The sequence below is a fragment of the Saccopteryx bilineata genome, chromosome 3, assembly GCF_036850765.1.
Source record: "Saccopteryx bilineata isolate mSacBil1 chromosome 3, mSacBil1_pri_phased_curated, whole genome shotgun sequence".
NCBI classification, from domain to species: domain Eukaryota; kingdom Metazoa; phylum Chordata; class Mammalia; order Chiroptera; family Emballonuridae; genus Saccopteryx; species Saccopteryx bilineata.
Genome location: NC_089492.1, coordinates 296,700,546 through 296,718,135, shown reverse-complemented (window position 1 = coordinate 296,718,135; position 17,590 = coordinate 296,700,546). Strand labels below are relative to the sequence as shown.

The 17,590-nt window shown below is 35.4% G+C and overlaps 1 protein-coding gene across 1 annotated transcript in view; it reads right to left on the bottom strand.

Moving 5' to 3' along the window:
- The window catches only part of LOC136331896 (leukocyte immunoglobulin-like receptor subfamily A member 6), a 153,204-nt gene that overhangs the window by 47,752 nt on the left and 87,862 nt on the right, over positions 1 to 17,590 (bottom strand). The gene's annotated exons all lie outside the window — the stretch shown is intronic.

Genomic DNA, 17,590 nt, shown 5'->3' with positions numbered 1-17,590 from the left:
CAGAAAGCAAGATATAAAATGGCAATAGGGAACTCATAAGTGTCAATAATTACACTAAATGTAAACGGATTAAACTCACCAATAAAAAGGCGCAGAGTAGCAGAATGGATTAAAAAAGAAAATCCAACTGTATGCTGCCTACAGGAAACTCATCTAAGTAACAAGGATAAAAACAAATTCAAAGTGAACGGCTGGAAAACAATACTCCAAGCAAATAACATCCAAAAAAAAGCAGGTGTAGCAATACTCATATCGGATAATGCTGACTACAAGACAGCAAAAGTACTCAGAGACAAAAATGGCCATTTCATAATGGCTAAGGGGACACTGAATCAAGAAGACATAACAATTCTTAATATATATGCACCAAAACAAGGAGCAACAAAATATATAAGACAGCTACTTATTGATCTTAAAACAAAAACTGACAAAAATAAAATCATACTTGGAGACCTCAATACACCGCTGACGGCTCTAGATCGGTCATCCAAACAGAGAATCAACAAAAACATAGTGGCCTTAAACAAAACACTAGAGCACCTGGATATGATAGACATCTACAGGACATTTCATCCCAAAGTGACTGAGTATACATTTTTCTCCAGTGTACATGGATCATTCTCAAGAATTGACCATATGTTGGGCCACAAAAACAACATCAGCAAATTCAGAAAAATTGAAGTTTTGCCAAGCATATTGTCTAATCATAAAGCCTTGAAACTAGAATTCAACTGCAAAAAACAGGGAAAAAATCCCACAAAAATGTGGAAACTAAACAACATACTTTTAAAAAATGAAAGGGTCGAAGAAGAAATAAGTGCAGAGATCAAAAGATATATACAGACTAATGAAAATGACAATACGACATATCAGAATCTATGGGATGCAGCAAAAGCAGTGATAAGAGGGAAGTTCATGTCACTTCAGGCATACATGAACAAACAAGAGAGAGCCCAAGTAAACCACTTAACTTCCCACCTTAAGGAACTAGAAAAAGAAGAACAAAGACAACCCAAAACCAGCCGAAGAAAGGAGATGATAAAAATCAGAGCAGAAATAAATGAATTAGAGAACAGAAAAACTATAGAAAAAATTAATAGAACAAGGAGCTGGTTCTTTGAAAAGATCACCAAAATTGACAAACCCTTGGCAAGACTTACCAAGGAAAAAAGAGAAAGAACTCATATAAACAAAATCCAAAATGAAAGAGGAGAAATCACCACGGACACCATAGATATACAAAGAATTATTGTAGAATACTATGAAAAACTTTATGCCACTAAATTCAAGAACCTAGAAGAAATGGATAAATTCCTAGAACAATACAACCTTCCTAGACTGAGTCAAGAAGAAGCAGAAAGCCTAAACAGACCTATCAGTAGAGAAGAAATAGAAAAAACCATTAAAAACCTCCCCAAAAATTAAAGTCCGGGCCCTGACGGCTATACCAGCGAATTTTATCAAACATTCAAAGAAGACTTGGTTCCTATTCTACTCAAAGTCTTCCAAAAAATTGAAGAAGAAGCAATACTTCCAAACACATTTTATGAGGCCAACATAACCCTCATACCAAAACCAGGCAAGGACTGCACAAAAAAAGAAAACTACACATCAATATCTCTAATGAATACAGATGCTAAAATACTAAACAAAATACTAGCAAATCGAATACAACAACATATTAAAAAAATAATACATCATGATCAAATGGGATTCATCCCAGAATCTCAAGGATGGTTCAACATACGTAAAACGGTTAACGTAATACACCATATCAACAAAACAAAGAACAAAAACCACATGATCTTATCAATAGATGCAGAAAAGGCTTTTGATAAAATACAACACAATTTTATGTTTAAGACTCTCAACAAAATGGGTATAGAAGGAAAATATCTCAACATGATAAAGGACATATATGATAAACCATCAGCTAACATCATATTAAATGGCACAAAACTGAAGGCTTTCCCCCTTAAATCAGGAACAAGACAGGGTTGTCCACTCTCTCCACTCTTATTTAATGTGGTACTAGAGGTTCTAGCCAGAGCAATCAGACAAGACAAAAAAATAAAAGGCATCCATATCGGAAAAGAAGAAGTAAAGGTATCACTTTTTGCAGATGATATGATCCTATACATTGAAAACCCCAAAGAATCCACAAAAAGACTACTAGAAACAATAAGCCAATACAGTAGGGTCGCAGGATACAAAATTAACATACAGAAGTCAATAGCCTTTCTATATGCCAACAATGAAACAATTGAGAATGAACTCAAAAGAATAATCCCCTTCACGATTGCAACAAAAAAAATAAAATACTTAGGAATAAACATAACAAAGAATGTAAAGGACTTATATAATGAAAACTATAAACCATTGTTAAGGGAAATGGAAAAAGATATAATGAGATGGAAGAATATACTTTGTTCTTGGCTAGGAAGAATAAATATAATCAAGATGGCTATATTACCCAAAGCAATATACAAATTTAATGCAATTCCCATCAAACTTCCAATGACGTTTTTTAAAGAAATAGAGCAAAAAATCATCAGATTTATATGGAACTATAAAAAACCCTGAATAGCCAAAGCAATCCTAAAGAAAAAGAATGAAGCTGGGGGCATTACAATACCTGACTTCAAACTATATTATAAGGCCACGACAATCAAAACAGCATGGTATTGGCAGAAAAATAGACACTCAGACCAATGGAACAGAATAGAAAGTCCAGAAATAAAACCACATATCTATAGTCAAATAATTTTTGATAAAGGGGCCAACAACACACAATGGAGAAAAGAAAGCCTCTTCAATAAATGGTGCTGGGAAAACTGGAAAACCACATGCAAAAGAATGAAACTGGACTACAGTCTCTCCCCCTGTACAAAAATTAACTCAAAATGGATCAAAGATCTAAACATAAGACCTGAAACAATTAAGTACATAGAAGAAGACATAGGTACTCAACTCATGGACCTGGGTTTTAAAGAGCATTTTATGAATTTGACTCCACAGGCAAGAGAAGTGAAGGCAAAAATTAATGAATGGAACTACATCAGACTAAGAAGTTTTTGCTCAGCAAGAGAAACAGAGAGCAAAATAAACAGAAAGCCAACTAAATGGGAAATGATATTTTCAAACAACAGCTCAGATAAGGGCCTAATATCCAAAATATACAAAGAACTCATAAAACTCAACAACAAACAAACAAACAATCCAATAAAAAAAATGGGAAGAGGATATGAACAGACACTTCTTCCAGGAAGAAATACAAATGGCCAACAGATATATGAAAAGATGCTCATCTTCTTTAGCTATTAGAGAAATGCAAATCAAAACGGCAATGAGATACCACCTCACACCTGTTCGATTAGCTATTATTAGCAAGACAGGTAATAGCAAATGTTGGAGAGGCTGTGGAGAAAAAGGAACCCTCATACACTCTTGGTGAGAATGTAAAGTAGTACAACCATTATGGAAGAAAGTATGGTGGTTCCTCAAAAAACTGAAAATAGAACTACCTTATGACCCAGCAATCCCTCTACTGGGTATATACCCCAAAAACTCAGAAACATTGATACGTAAAGACACATGCAGCCCCATGTTTATTGCAGCATTGTTCACAGTGGCCAGGACATGGAAACAACCAAAAAGCCCGTCAATAGATGACTGGATAAAGAAGATGTGGCACATATACACTATGGAATACTACTCAGCCATAAGAAATGATGACATCGGAACATTTACAGCAAAATGGTGGGATCTTGATAACATGATACGAAGCGAAATAAGTAAATCAGAACAAACCAGGAACTGCATTATTCCATACGTAGGTGGGACATAAAAGTGAAACTAAGAGACATTGATAAGAGTGTGGTGGTTACGGGGGAAAGGGGGGAAGGGGAGAGGGAAAGGGGGAGGGGGAGGGACACAAAGAAAACAAGATAGAAGGTGACAGATGACAATCTGACTTTGGGTGATGGGTATGCAACATAATTGAATGACAAGATAACCTGGACTTGTTATCTTTGAATATATGTATCCTGATTTATTGATGTCACCCCATTAAAAAAATAAAATTAAAAAAAAAATATTTAGGATCAATGAAACTAGGAACTGGTTCTTTGAAAAGGTAAACAAAATTGATGAACCTTTAACTAGACTCACCAAGAAAAAAAGAGAGAGGATTCAAATAAATAAAATTAGAAATGAGAGTGGAGAAATAACAACGGATACAACAGAAATACAAAATATTATAAAAAAAATACTATGAAGAACTGTATGCCAAAAAACTAGACAACCTAGATGAAATGGACAAATTTCTTGAAACATATAATCTTCCAAAAATCAATCTGGAAGAATCAGAAAACCTAAACAGACCGATTACACCAAATGAGATCAAAACATTTATCAAAAAACTCCCAACAAAGAAAAGTCCTGGGCCAGATGGCTTCACAAGTGATTTCTACCAAATATTCAAAGAAGAACTAACTCCTATCCTTCTCAAGCTATTTCAAAGAATTCAAAAGGAAGGAAGACTTCCAAGCTCCTTTTATGAGGTGAGCATAGTTCTGATTCCAAAACCAGGCAAAGACAACACAAAGAAAGAAAATTATAGGCCAATATCCCTGATGAATATAGATGCTAAAATCCTCGACAAAATATTGGCAAACGGGATCCAACAATATATGGAGAAAAACCACATGATAATTTCAATAGACGCAGAAAAAGCATTTGATAAAATCCAGCACCTATTTATGATCAACACTCTCAACAAAGTGGTAATACAGGGAACATACCTCAACAGGATAAAAACTATCTCTGACATGATCGGGCACATGCAGGAGTCTGTCTAACTGCCTCCTCATTTTCAACTTCAGAAAAATACAAAAAAATAAAAAATAAAAACTATCTATGACAAACCCACAGCCAACATCATACTCAATGGGCAAAAATTAAAAGAAATCCCCTAAAGGTCAGGAACAAGGCAGGGGTGCCCCCTTTCACCAATCTTATTCAACATAGTCCTGGAAGTCCTAGCCACAGCAATCAGACAAGAAGAAGAAATAAAAGGCATTCAAGTTAGAAAAAAAGAAGTAAAGCTTTTATTATTTGCACATGATATGATATTGTATATAGAAAACCCTAAAGTCTCAGTCAAAAACTACTGGACCTGATAAATGAATTCAGCAAAGCGGCAGGATATAAAATCAATTTTCAGAAATCAGAGGCATTTTTATAAGCCAACAATGAACAGTCAGAAAGAGAAATTAAGGAAACAATCCCCTTCACTATTACAACCAAAAAAATAAAGTACATAGGAGTCCATTTAACCAAGGAGCCTAAAGACTTGTACTTGGAATATTATAAAACATTGATAAAAGAAATCAAGGAAGATACAAACAAGTGGAAGCATATACCGTGCTCATGGTTAGGAAGAATAAACACCATTAAAATGTCTATATTACCCAAAGAAATTTATAAATTCCATGCAATACCAATTAAAATACCAATGACATACTTTAAAAATATAAATCACATAATTCAAAAATGTATATGGAACCAAAAGAGAACACGAATAGCCTCGGCAATCTTAAAAAAGAAGAATAAAGAGGAAGGTATCACACTTCCTGATATCAAGCTATACTACAAGGTCATTGTACTCGAAACAGCCTGGTATTGGCATAAGAACAGGCACATAGATCAATGGAACAGAACAGAGAACCCAGAAATAAACTCGCAGCTCTATTGTCAACTGATATTTGACAAAGGAGGTAAAGCCATACAATGGAGTAAAGACAGCCTCTTTAATAAATGGTGTTGAGAAAATTGGACAGCAACCTGCAAAAAAATCAAACTAGACCACCAACTTACATAATTCACAAAAATAATCTCAAAATGTATAAAAGACTTAAATGTAAGGCATGAAACCATAAGCATCTTAGAAGAAAACATAGACAGTAAGCTCTCCGACATCTCTCGCAGTGATATATTTGCTGATTTATCTCCACGGGCAAGTGAAATAAAAGACAGGATAAACAAATGGAACTATATCAAACTAAAAAGCTTTTGCACAGCCAAAGACAATAAGAACAGAATAAAAAGACAAACTACACAATGGGAGAACATATTTGACAGTATGTCTGATAAGGGGTTAATAACCAAGATTTATAAAGAACTTGTAAATCTCAACACTAGAAAGACAAACAATCCAATCAAAAAATGGGCAAAAGAAATGAATAGACACTTCTACAAAGAGGACATACAGATGGCCAATAGGCATATAAAAAATGCTCAACATCACTAATCATTAGAGAAATGCAAATTAAAACCACGAGATATCACCTCACACCGGTCAGAATGGCGCTCATCAACAAAACAACACAGAATAAGTACTGGCGAGGATGTGGAGAAAATGGAATCCTCCTACACTGCTGGTGGGATTGCAGACTGGTGCAGCCTCTGTGGAAAACAGTATGGAGATTCCTCAAAAAATTGGAAATTGAACTGTCTTTTGACCCAGCTATCCCACTTTTAGGAATATACCCCAAGAACACCACAGAACAGTTCCAGAAGGAGAAATGCACCCCCATATTTATAGCAGCATTGTTCACAATAGCGAAGATCTGGAAACAGCCCAAGTGTCCGTCAGAGGATAAGTGGACTAAAAAGCTTTGGTATATATATACTATGGAATACTACTCAGCCATAAGAAATGATGACATCCAATCATTTACAATAACATGGATGGACCTTGATAACATTATATGGAGTGTTTTTCTGATTATAAGTAAATCAGAAAAAACTAAGAACTACATGAACCCATACATAGATGGGACATAAAAATGAGACTCAGAGACAGAGACAAGAATGTGATGGTAACAGGGATTGGGTGGAGGGGTGGGGAGGGGGTGAGGAAGGAGAGGAAGGGGGTAGGGGGAGGGGAGGGGCACAAAGAAAACCAGATAGAAGGTGATGGAAGACAATTTGATATAGTGTGAGGGGTATGGAACATAATCAAATATCAAAATAATCTGGAGATATTTTCTCGGAACATATATACCCTGATTTATCAATGTCACTGCACTAAAATTAATAAAAATAAGATAAAAAATTTACAAGAGTTATGTCCTGTTTTTAGCTTGCTCCATTTATTATTATATAGTGTCCTCTGTGTCTCTTAAAGTCTATTTTGTTTTAAAGTCTATTTTGTTAGATATACATATTGTTATTCCAGCTTTTATTCCTTTCTATTTTCATTCTTTTACTTTTAGTCTGTATGTACCCTTCATTCTAAATTAGGTCTCCTGTAGACAGCATATATAATCATTATTTATTTTTCAATTATACTTTAAATACAATATTATAGTAGTTTCTGGTGTACAAGGAGATGTAACTTAGAGCACAGAGAATATAGTCAATAATATTCTAGTTTTTTTAAAATTTTGTTATAAAAGGGGCATATTAATATGATTATATAATACATATTTTTTCTTCTTTTTTTTCTTCTTTTCTTTCTTTTTTTCATGTTGTTGTGAGTCGGGGGTGCAGAGAGAGAGATCAGCAGATGAAATCATCCAGGACTAGCAAAGGACCACCGCTCGCTTAGGCAAATGGCCCCGAGTTCATGCAGTGTCCTAATTTTATTCACAAGACTTCAAAAAGCTTGTCTACTGAGAAATTGGCATAACATCAAGTGTAACTTTTACTTAAAGATACATGGAGTGCACCTGCAAGATAGCTTAGTAACAACATAATATCAGAAGGCATTAATTGCTATTGCTTCTATGGATCCCACAACATTCCTCTCCTTATCTTAAGGGATAACCTCGGAAAGTACAGAAATCTTATGAGAATGTTTTACTGAGAAAAGCCCAGCAACTGCCTTCAGTCATATAGACCTGTTTCGGTGACCCACCTTCAAGTCACAAAACAATTCTCTTGGCAAAACATTCTTTTCTTGTTGGCTGTATTCCCATCCAAGGCCATGCAATGGATTATTCCACTACATTTCCCCCTTTTTGTTTATGCTGAATATTATGAAGCACCACAGAAAACACAGCCTTCTGTCATTCATCCCTTATTTCTCTTGCTTTGATTTGTCAACAGACTATATATAAAAGAAACCATAGAATTAATATTATTATAAAAAGTCTTACAGTGGATCCCCAAAATCCTTTAATATATTCAATAGGATTTAATTGTGATAAATTATCCATTAATCCCTTCAATATAGGTTGACCTGTCAGAATTTCTTATTTTCTTTGGAAAGCTTCATGAATATGTCTTTGTAATTTAATGATTTCTTTAGTTACATTATCATGATTTAACAAATGTTTTTTAACATTTTCCTAATGGAAATAAGTACAATTTTAAGAAATAGGGGTAACACAAAAAGTAGTTATATTCTAATTACACCTTAGCTTAATTTGTCTTTGCAGGCTAACAATTTGATCTCTTAGCATAATTATAGTCTGTTCTAAATTATTAATTTTAGTATTAATGTTACTATTTATACATTATTGAGAAGTCCACAGTTGTTCAGAATCTTCATGCCATTTTTTCACAAAGTCCACAGTCTATATTTTGATGTAATGTAACTCCAGATACAGCAGCCACAGTGGTTACAGCTATTAGTCCTATAATAATGGTGATGATCAGTCCAAGCAGTTTCTTGGTTTGCTTCAAGAGCTTAATAAGATGTTGTAACAGCATCATAGAAGGGGAACCCTGCCACATCCGATGCATCTGTACTGGAATCTAGACTCCTCTTCAGGTTCTTAAAATGTAAAGACTTTGACTATTTTATTAAAAAGACTAGAAGAGTTAATACATGTATAAAAAGCACACTTATTGCAAGTTATTGAATATTTTCAGCTGTCTATTTGGTTTCACCTATAACAAACATATAAAGCAATCTAACACAAGCAGATATGAAATGTGTTTCATTCTTTTTAAAGATTAACATAATATAATTAGAAGAATAATTTCTCCAGATTTTTCCTTTCTACACTGACATATGTTTAAGTGCCATGGCTACTTTCCACAAATGATATTGTATAGGACCAAATTTTATATGAGGAGCTTGAGGTGACATCCCTCCTCTATGCTATATGATAGTATGATTACCTTGACCACCAGCTGTAATTAAACCATTGTTCTTATGCCACCTTAAATCAACACCCTGCCCTTTAACTTGGGCAGAGCTATGAGGGCTTTAATCTATAATGTTTTATGTACAGATGTATTACTTTTAAATCTATATTCTTGTAACAAACGTTTTTTTCCTTCTTCTTCACTGTTATTTTTGACAATAGAGAGCCAAGCTTGAGTTTCTATTTTTAAACAATGTGGCTCATGTCCTATAAATATAGGAAATCCCTCAACTTCTGTCATATAATTTTCTAATTTCATACCTTCTTCTGAAGGTGCTAAGGGACCTCTATCATTAAAAGGTCCTAGAAGCCAATTAGAGTCATTAACAAAAATAGAAAAGGTACTATTTTCCTAATGAATAGCTATATTTAATGGAGGATTAGGAACATATGCCTAATAACTAAAATTTTTCAGCTCTACTTACCAGAATTGTTACCAAAGCAATCATTGCTAAAAACAGGTTAGTAGCATTTTTTTTCTGGTAGCTTGTAGCATATTTTTACCATTAAAGATCATCTTTTTAAGTTGAACCCAACTTGGTGTTTTAGCCTTTTCAATACCAAGCAGCAGTACCTTTAAGATTCTGCTTTTGAAATTCATTTCTTCCATCTCAGCAATGGGCAGATATGGAAAGAATCTATTGTTCTTATTCATGTTGTTAGTTTAATTCTGCGAGCAGGACTCCAAAGGACTTCACCGGATTCTGCAATGACACAAGCAAACCCTCTTCCCCAATGTTGCACTACACTAGGTACCTATTGATTCAACTCACTTTTATAATGTATAGGTTGATTAATCTTAGAACTGTTATTTTTTGTCCAATGTCTGTCTGCAGCAGTCAAATTATCTTCTGTATTTAAGAGATTTAAAATAAATAAAACTTTGTGTAACATAATTCTAGGGGATAATCTCCTTTCTTCTCCCCCCTTTTGTTTAAGTAACATATTTTTCAGAGTGCAATTACTGCGTTCAATAATTGCTTGTTCTTGTGGATCATATGGAATTCTAGTAGTATGTTTAATATTCTGAAATGCTAAGAATTGTTGAAATTTAGCAGATGTATAGGCAGGACTATTGTCAGTTTTAATTGCTTTAGAAATGCATGGCCTGGCCGGTTGGCTCAGCGGTAGAGTGTTGGCCTGGCGTGCGGGGGACCCGGGTTCAATTCCCGGCCAGGGCACATAGGAGAAGTGCCCATTTGCTTCTCCACTCCCCCCCTTCTTCTCTGTCTCTATCTTCCCCTCCCGCAGCTGAGGCTCCATTGGAGCAAAGATGGCCCGGGCGCTGGGGAAGGCTCCTTGGCCTCTGCCCCAGGTGCTAGAGTGGCTCTGGTTGAGGCAGAGTGACACCCCCGGAGGGGCAGAGCTTCACCCCTGATGGGCATGCCGGGTGGATCCCGGTCGGGCACATGCGGGAGTCTGTCTGTCTCTCCCTGTTTCCAGCTTCAGAAAAATACAAAAAAAAATGCCTATAATATTAAAAGCTTCAATAAGATGTTGAATGACATAATTAGCCTTTTCTTTAGGCAAAGGTGTGGCCTATCGAAAGGAAGAATAAATATTAATAAAACCATACATAAGATAGTTTTTTAAAAGAAGAAATATGAGTAATATCTATTTGCTAGAGGTTATTACTGTGTTGCCCTCTAGGATTCATTCCTCTCGGTAATGGAGGAGCATTTATAATACTATACTGAGGACAATTTCTAACAATATTCCGAGCTTCTCACCAGGTTATTTTAAATTTTTGCATTAAATCTTTTTTATTTGTATGAGTCTTTGTATAAAACTTAGTAGCTATTTTTATTGATCTAATGAGTAATTGATCAACTTCATTATCTGTAGTAGACATAGGTCCTGGTAAAGCTGTATGAGAACAAATATGAGTTATATAGATAGGCAAATTTCATTCCTACAATAAAAGTTGTAACTCTTGAAACAATTTGTGCAATCTAGAACTATTATTTGAAATATAAACAGTTTCTATAAGTTTAATTGTATGTTCTACATATTGTGAATCAGTAACAGTGTTAATAAAACAGGATGTTTAAATTTTGTCTTTAACTACAATCAAACTACACTGATTTAAGGTTTCAGGAGCATTTTTAAGGATGACTGAAAGTTCAGCATTATTTTTATAAGCTATTAATATGTCATTTATATAATGGATTATTAAAGATTGAGGATATTTTTAACAAATTTTTTCTAAAGGTTGATTTACATAATGTTGATACAGTGTCTGACTATTCAACATTGCTTATTTAAGTAATATAAACTTAGTAAGAATAGTTAGTTATGCTTATTGTTATAGACACAACAGCTAGCATTGCTAGAAACAGAGTCAATGATGTTTTTTGAAGTCTTAATCTTAATTAAAACATTTTTTGCCTCCTGGGTAAGTTTATTTAATTGTCAAATTTTCCTTTTTTCTATTTTCAACTTATGCCGAGGCTTCAATTTTCAGGAAGGTATTTACTAGTCCCATATCTGTGGAGATGAGCAAATCCTCACCCCTACATTTTGTCTACATTGCTGTTGTAAATTAGCAAATTGTCCATTTAAAAAGTTCATCTTGTGTAATATTAATAAGAGGGTTAGCATTAGCATTTTGATTAGCTTGAATACAAGCTTGATTTTCCTAAGTTATAAATTGTAACTCTTTCACTTTTGAAAGAATAATCCAAGCTAACATTTCTAAGAAATAAAACATTCAGAGTCTATGAAGGAAGATAGTAATTCCTGCGTATAAAGACAATTAGTTTTATACTGGGAGCAAGCTGTTTTTAACTCTTTTAGAGCTTTGACAGAAATATGGTCATAGTGAGTATAAAAAATGCCTTGTCAGAAAGTTTAGACTGTAATTTAAAAAGTTGCTTTTTTAATTATTTATAAGATAAATGTTTTTCTTTATCAGAACCCAAATGACCCTTGTTATTTTCCTATTGTAAAAGAAATTTTAGAACTTTGTTAGAGACTTCTCCTAAGCCATGCAGCTTAGTGACTACTGCCTAAGTGGGCTAAAAAGAAAACTAATGTTGCTTAGTAATAAGAGATGCATCAGCTTCTATATCTAAAAGTCTTTTGTATTGTTAAGTCTATTATAGGGCATCAGAGGAACTAAATTCCCACTTTCCTCGGTGCCTCCTTTTTCAGGATGTTGCCTCACAAGCAGCCAACTGTCTGAAGCAGCTTGAGATAAATTTTTAAAATGACTTAATTTTGTTTAATTCCTTAGTTTTAAAAATTTTAGCATATTTTACACATAAACAAGACAATTTTCAACACAGAAACACAAGTATAACATATAACTTTAATCCTACTACTTGAATTCTTATTTGATTTCAAACTTTGAATATACCTTACAATGTATTAACTAAATTAGCAAGTCTTAAGGATCCATATTCTATTCAATTTAAATTTAAATGAGCGCTCCTTATAATTTCTCATTTTAAAGCAAAAAATATATGGATGAAACTATTTTTTCAATATAAAAGCCAGCATTTTTAATTTTTGTATATAAACACAATTCAGGCCTTAAAAATCACATTTTAGACAACATCAAACAAAAACTAAACAGAAATTAGAATCAGACAAACCAGACCAGACAAACCAAAGAGAACTCGAGATTACAGAGCACAGTCAGACTAGAAAGATGCCTGCCTGATTTTAATCAGGGCATTTTCTGACAGAGGGACTGACGATGGATGAGACTAAACAAAATTTCCCCAAGAAAATTCTCTTGGCAGCTGCTGGGATATTTTCTATAGTCAGATCCAACACATGTCCCCTGCCTCAGTTTCCAGGCAAAGAATAAGAAAGAAACAAAGTGATAGCTCAGAGGATTGTAGCTAAAACACCAAAGAAAATTAGTATTTATTTATTTTATTATTACCAAGACTAGAGAATTCTAAGGACTTCATGATTCTTCTATATGTCCTAATTCTAATTGAATTTGTACCAACTGATGTAAAGCTTTAAGTTTTTCTTCCTTGTCTCCAACTCCATGAATTGGCATCCAGGCTTTAAGACAAGTGATCTAGGCCTGACCTGTGGTGGCGCAGTGGATAAAGAGTCGACCTGGAAATGCTGAGGTCGCCAGTTCGAAACCCTGGGCTTGCCTGGTCAAGGCACATATGGGAGTTGATGCTTCCAGCTCCTCCCCCCTTTCTCTCTCTCTGTCTCTCCCTCTCCTCTATAAAATGAATAAATAAATTTTAAAAAATTAAAAAAGACAAGCGATCTAATCTGAGCTATAACAGCATCAGTATAACCAGTTTGTTGTCCCACAGCTGCATAAGTGCCAACTCCGATGAGCATTTCAAAAGTAGCTCCCGGGGGATTATTTCTGGCATTCATGCGAGATATTCGAAAAGCCTCCTCTCTCAACCAAGGTTTGAATTGTAAACATTGTCCTGGTTCCAAAACAGAACTAGCAAGTAAATCCCAATCCAAAGGAATGATTAAATGATTATTACAGTAGGAAGAGATAAGACCTTGAACATATGAGGACTGAGGACCATACGTAGCAACAGATTGTTTGACTAGCTTTAAGAAAGTAAATTCAGTTTGGTCAAATTGGATATTATGCCCTCCCCCAGGATCTGAAGCATTAAGAGGAAAAGGTTGTTGAATAATTGGAAAAATAGATGCAGAAAAATTACTAGAATTAGATTCTAAATCATCATGACTCATAAGCACCTATTGATTTCAGAGATTTTTAGGGAGTTGAAAAATCCTTCCCCTGCCAGTACCAATTAATTTTTTACCTTAAATTGGAGGAGCCATAGGCTCACATATATCTTGCTTTTGAACAGGATAAGCAGTATACTGATTTCCATTCTCCTGTTGTCCCAGTGTAAATTATAGTTTACTTAATAAATGTTTTAGACAGGCAACATCATCCATAGGGGCTCCTTCATTTTTTAAGAAAGAGGGATGAAAGCCTGTGGATGGCTGAATTTCATTAACATTATCAGTAACTTCAGAAGCAGAGACAGTATTGTCCAAGTCATTATTCTGTTCATTCTGTGCTGAATCAAATTCTTCAGGCTCATTAAAAATAACTTCACTCAAGTCTTTAACAGAATCTCCATCTGATTGCAAAGGGCCAAGGGCTGTAGCAATAAGATTATAAGGAGCCCACATTTCAGCATCAAGTGGATCTCCGTGCTGATGAACACAGCATAAAGATTTTCCTACTTGTTGCCAAACATTCAAATTCAATTGATTACAATGTTCAGGAGTATACCAATAACAGTGTTTCTGAATAGCATTTAAAAGACGTAACAAAACCTTGTCTTTTATCTGAATCCCTGATCCTCTTGAGAGGGATTTTAAAACTTGTACATAATTGTCCCGTAATGAATGGGAATTTCCCATGACTTTGCTAGTTACCTGAAAGTTTCAAGTACACAGCGCGTCCAACTTACCCTTTTGGGTTCCATCTGTTCCCAATCTCTTCTTAAGGCCCCATGTTGGGCACCAGATGTTGTTGTGAGTTGGGGGCGCAGAGAGAGAGATCAGCAGATGAAATCATCAAGGACTAGCAAAGGACCACCGCTCACTCAGGCAAAAGGCCCCAAGTTAGCGCTGTTTCCTATTTTTATTCACAAGACTTCAAAAAGCTTGTTTACTGAGAAATTGACATAACATCAAGTGTAACTTTTACTTAAAGCTACATGGAGTGCACCTGCAAGATAGCTTAGTAACAACATAATATCAGAAGGCATTAATTGCTATTGCTTCTATGGACCCTATAACATTCCTCTCCTTATCTTAAGGGATAACCTTGGAAAGTACAGAAATCTTATGAGAATGTTTTACTGAGAAAAGCCCAGCAACTGCCTTCAGTCACATAGACCTGTTTCAGTGACCCACCTTCAAGTCACAAAACAATTCTCTTGGCAAAACATTCTTTTCTTGTTGGCTGTATTCTCATCCAAGGCCATGCAATGGATTATTCCTCTACATTTTCATATTACATATATTAATATTTTAAGTAAAATATTTTATAGATTTGTATTTTAAAGTGTTTACATTCACAACAAGAATATTTTAATTTTATAGGGAAATTTTATCCACTTGAAGAAATTAAGCACCAAGAACACATTCAACAAAACAAACTGGAGCTTGCTTCAAATAGACAACAGGACTATATATCAATAGTTCATCTTACGTCCAAAGACACTGTCCATTGGAAGTAATGTAGTAATTGAGCTGAAAACAATTGCAAGATAAATTAACCTGGTTGAGGAGTTAGATTTTCCCCTATACACTCATTACTTTAGTCACAGAAAAGCATGCATAAATGGCTGGGGATGATTCTTTGTTGAATTATAAGAAACACATTAAAAAAATTGGTCATAGCATAAAAAGTTGAAATATTTCTGTGTCACAATCTGTGTCCTGTTAAGAAGAATGTAAAACTCTGCTGAGTAGAACAAAGATCTGGGTGAATAGGCTGAGAAACAGGAATGCTCAAATATACCTCATATTTCCAGGACAGAAAAAGCCAGCCACTCAACTCCTACTTGCTACAGTAATTACCTTTGCAGAGATTTTTGGTATCCTTAAAAAAATTTTGCTTCCACAAAGCTATGAAGATATTTTTAGACATTTTTTGCAAAAGAAAAAGTAATTGTTTATGCTTCACATTTTGATCTGTAGTCCATCTGATACCATTATTCTTAATGGTGTGAAACAAGCATGGAAAATCTCCTGGTTCCAGAGACTCACCCAATTGGTTCAGCACGGATGGTGGAAAAACCATGATCTACCCACTGTACTGCAACAATGTCAGTCATGATTCAGGTGATTCTATATAAGCGCTCTGAGTCAAGATTCTTCCTTCTGCTCCAGTGGATGAAGTATCTCTGCTTTTCCATGATTTAAAGCTCCAACATCTCCATGTAATTCTCAACAGCTGGTATCCTTTCCCCCATGTCTCATGTAGGGTGAATTCTCAACACATTAGTAGGGGAGGGTTGTCATCACTGTGGTACAAATGAGGGAAGTGTGACCAAGAGAGGAAGTAGGTGCTCAAGTGTCCTTCAACCATTCAGGATGTGGTAGTACCATCATGATATTTAAAGTGTGTGTGTGTGTGTGTGTGTGTGTGTGTGTGTTACAGATTTCTACAGGAAAACACCCATGAATGTCAATTGTGTCTGAATCCTAAAGAGTCTCCACAGTTTAAAGAGGAGGGTGATTCCTAGATCAAGACTGTTCTGAAGAGGCAGAAATGACTCAAATGAGTGACCCCAAGGAAATGGAGAGAGAAAGCTCCAGTTGCTCAAAGAAAGAGTCAGATGGAAACTGTGAAGTAGAACCTGTGTTCCAGGGCCAGGAGGGAGAGCTGAGTTTTCCTACAGGAGCAGAGTGAATTGCACAGACCTACCAGACTCGTTTGTCACTCAACCACTTGGATCACTGCCTCTGAGGGCATCTTGGTGTTTGCAGTCAATGTAAACAGTGAGGGGAGGTTGCCCTTCACACACATCAAGGCAGTACTTATGTCCATCATTTTTCTAAGTTTTGAGCTCCACCCCTCACTTCCTTCTCCAGTTCACCCTTCTCATCAGTCTTTCCAATTTCATTTCAGTATCTCCCCATTTCTGCTCAGAATCTTTTCATGGTTCTCATGGTGTTCTGGATAAACTACACTCTTCTTTCTGAACTGAAGGCTATTCATGCTTTTCCAGCTGTGATCCTCTAACCTCACTCTCACTAGACTGCTTTGCTCAATCATACAAGTGTTGTTACACCATGAACACACTAACTCACACATTCACACACTCATATCATCTTCTATTGACTATTTTTTTTGCTCCTCCATATCTGTTTCTCAGAGCTCTGTAGAACTAGCAAATTACTGCTGAAGCCCCCGCTAACAGCACAGGACTAGAAGCAACACTAAGATTTCTTCTTCTCATTTCTCTTGTCTATATCTGTTTCTAACTGCTGAAGACTATGGAGAATGATGTCATAAGTCTATGTAAGTCATTCATGTAACATTGATGGAAACACAAGAATTGAAGTTCAATTATTGTTGATATTATCTTTTATTGACATAGGTTGTATTTCTTTAGCTCATTTGTAACACATGGTACATGTGATCTTCATAACTCAGTCTGGCCACAGCAGTTCATTCCTATATATTCATTTTGCCTTATAAACATAGTCCAGCATTTTTATAAGGTAGAGAGAACTCTGTGACCATCCACCTCCTCCCTCACCCTCTCTTGTCCAAAGAGCCTCTTTGTCTCTAGGGTTTTCTAGAAAATACTTTTCTCTCAAGAATTTTTTCACCCCCATCTCTAAGGACTCCACCTCCTCAAGTGGCTATTCCTTAAACCAGTTTAGTCATGGCCAAGCATAATTGCATGTTCTCTTACTTTCTCCTATGTAATAATGTAATGGCAACAGTAGTAGCC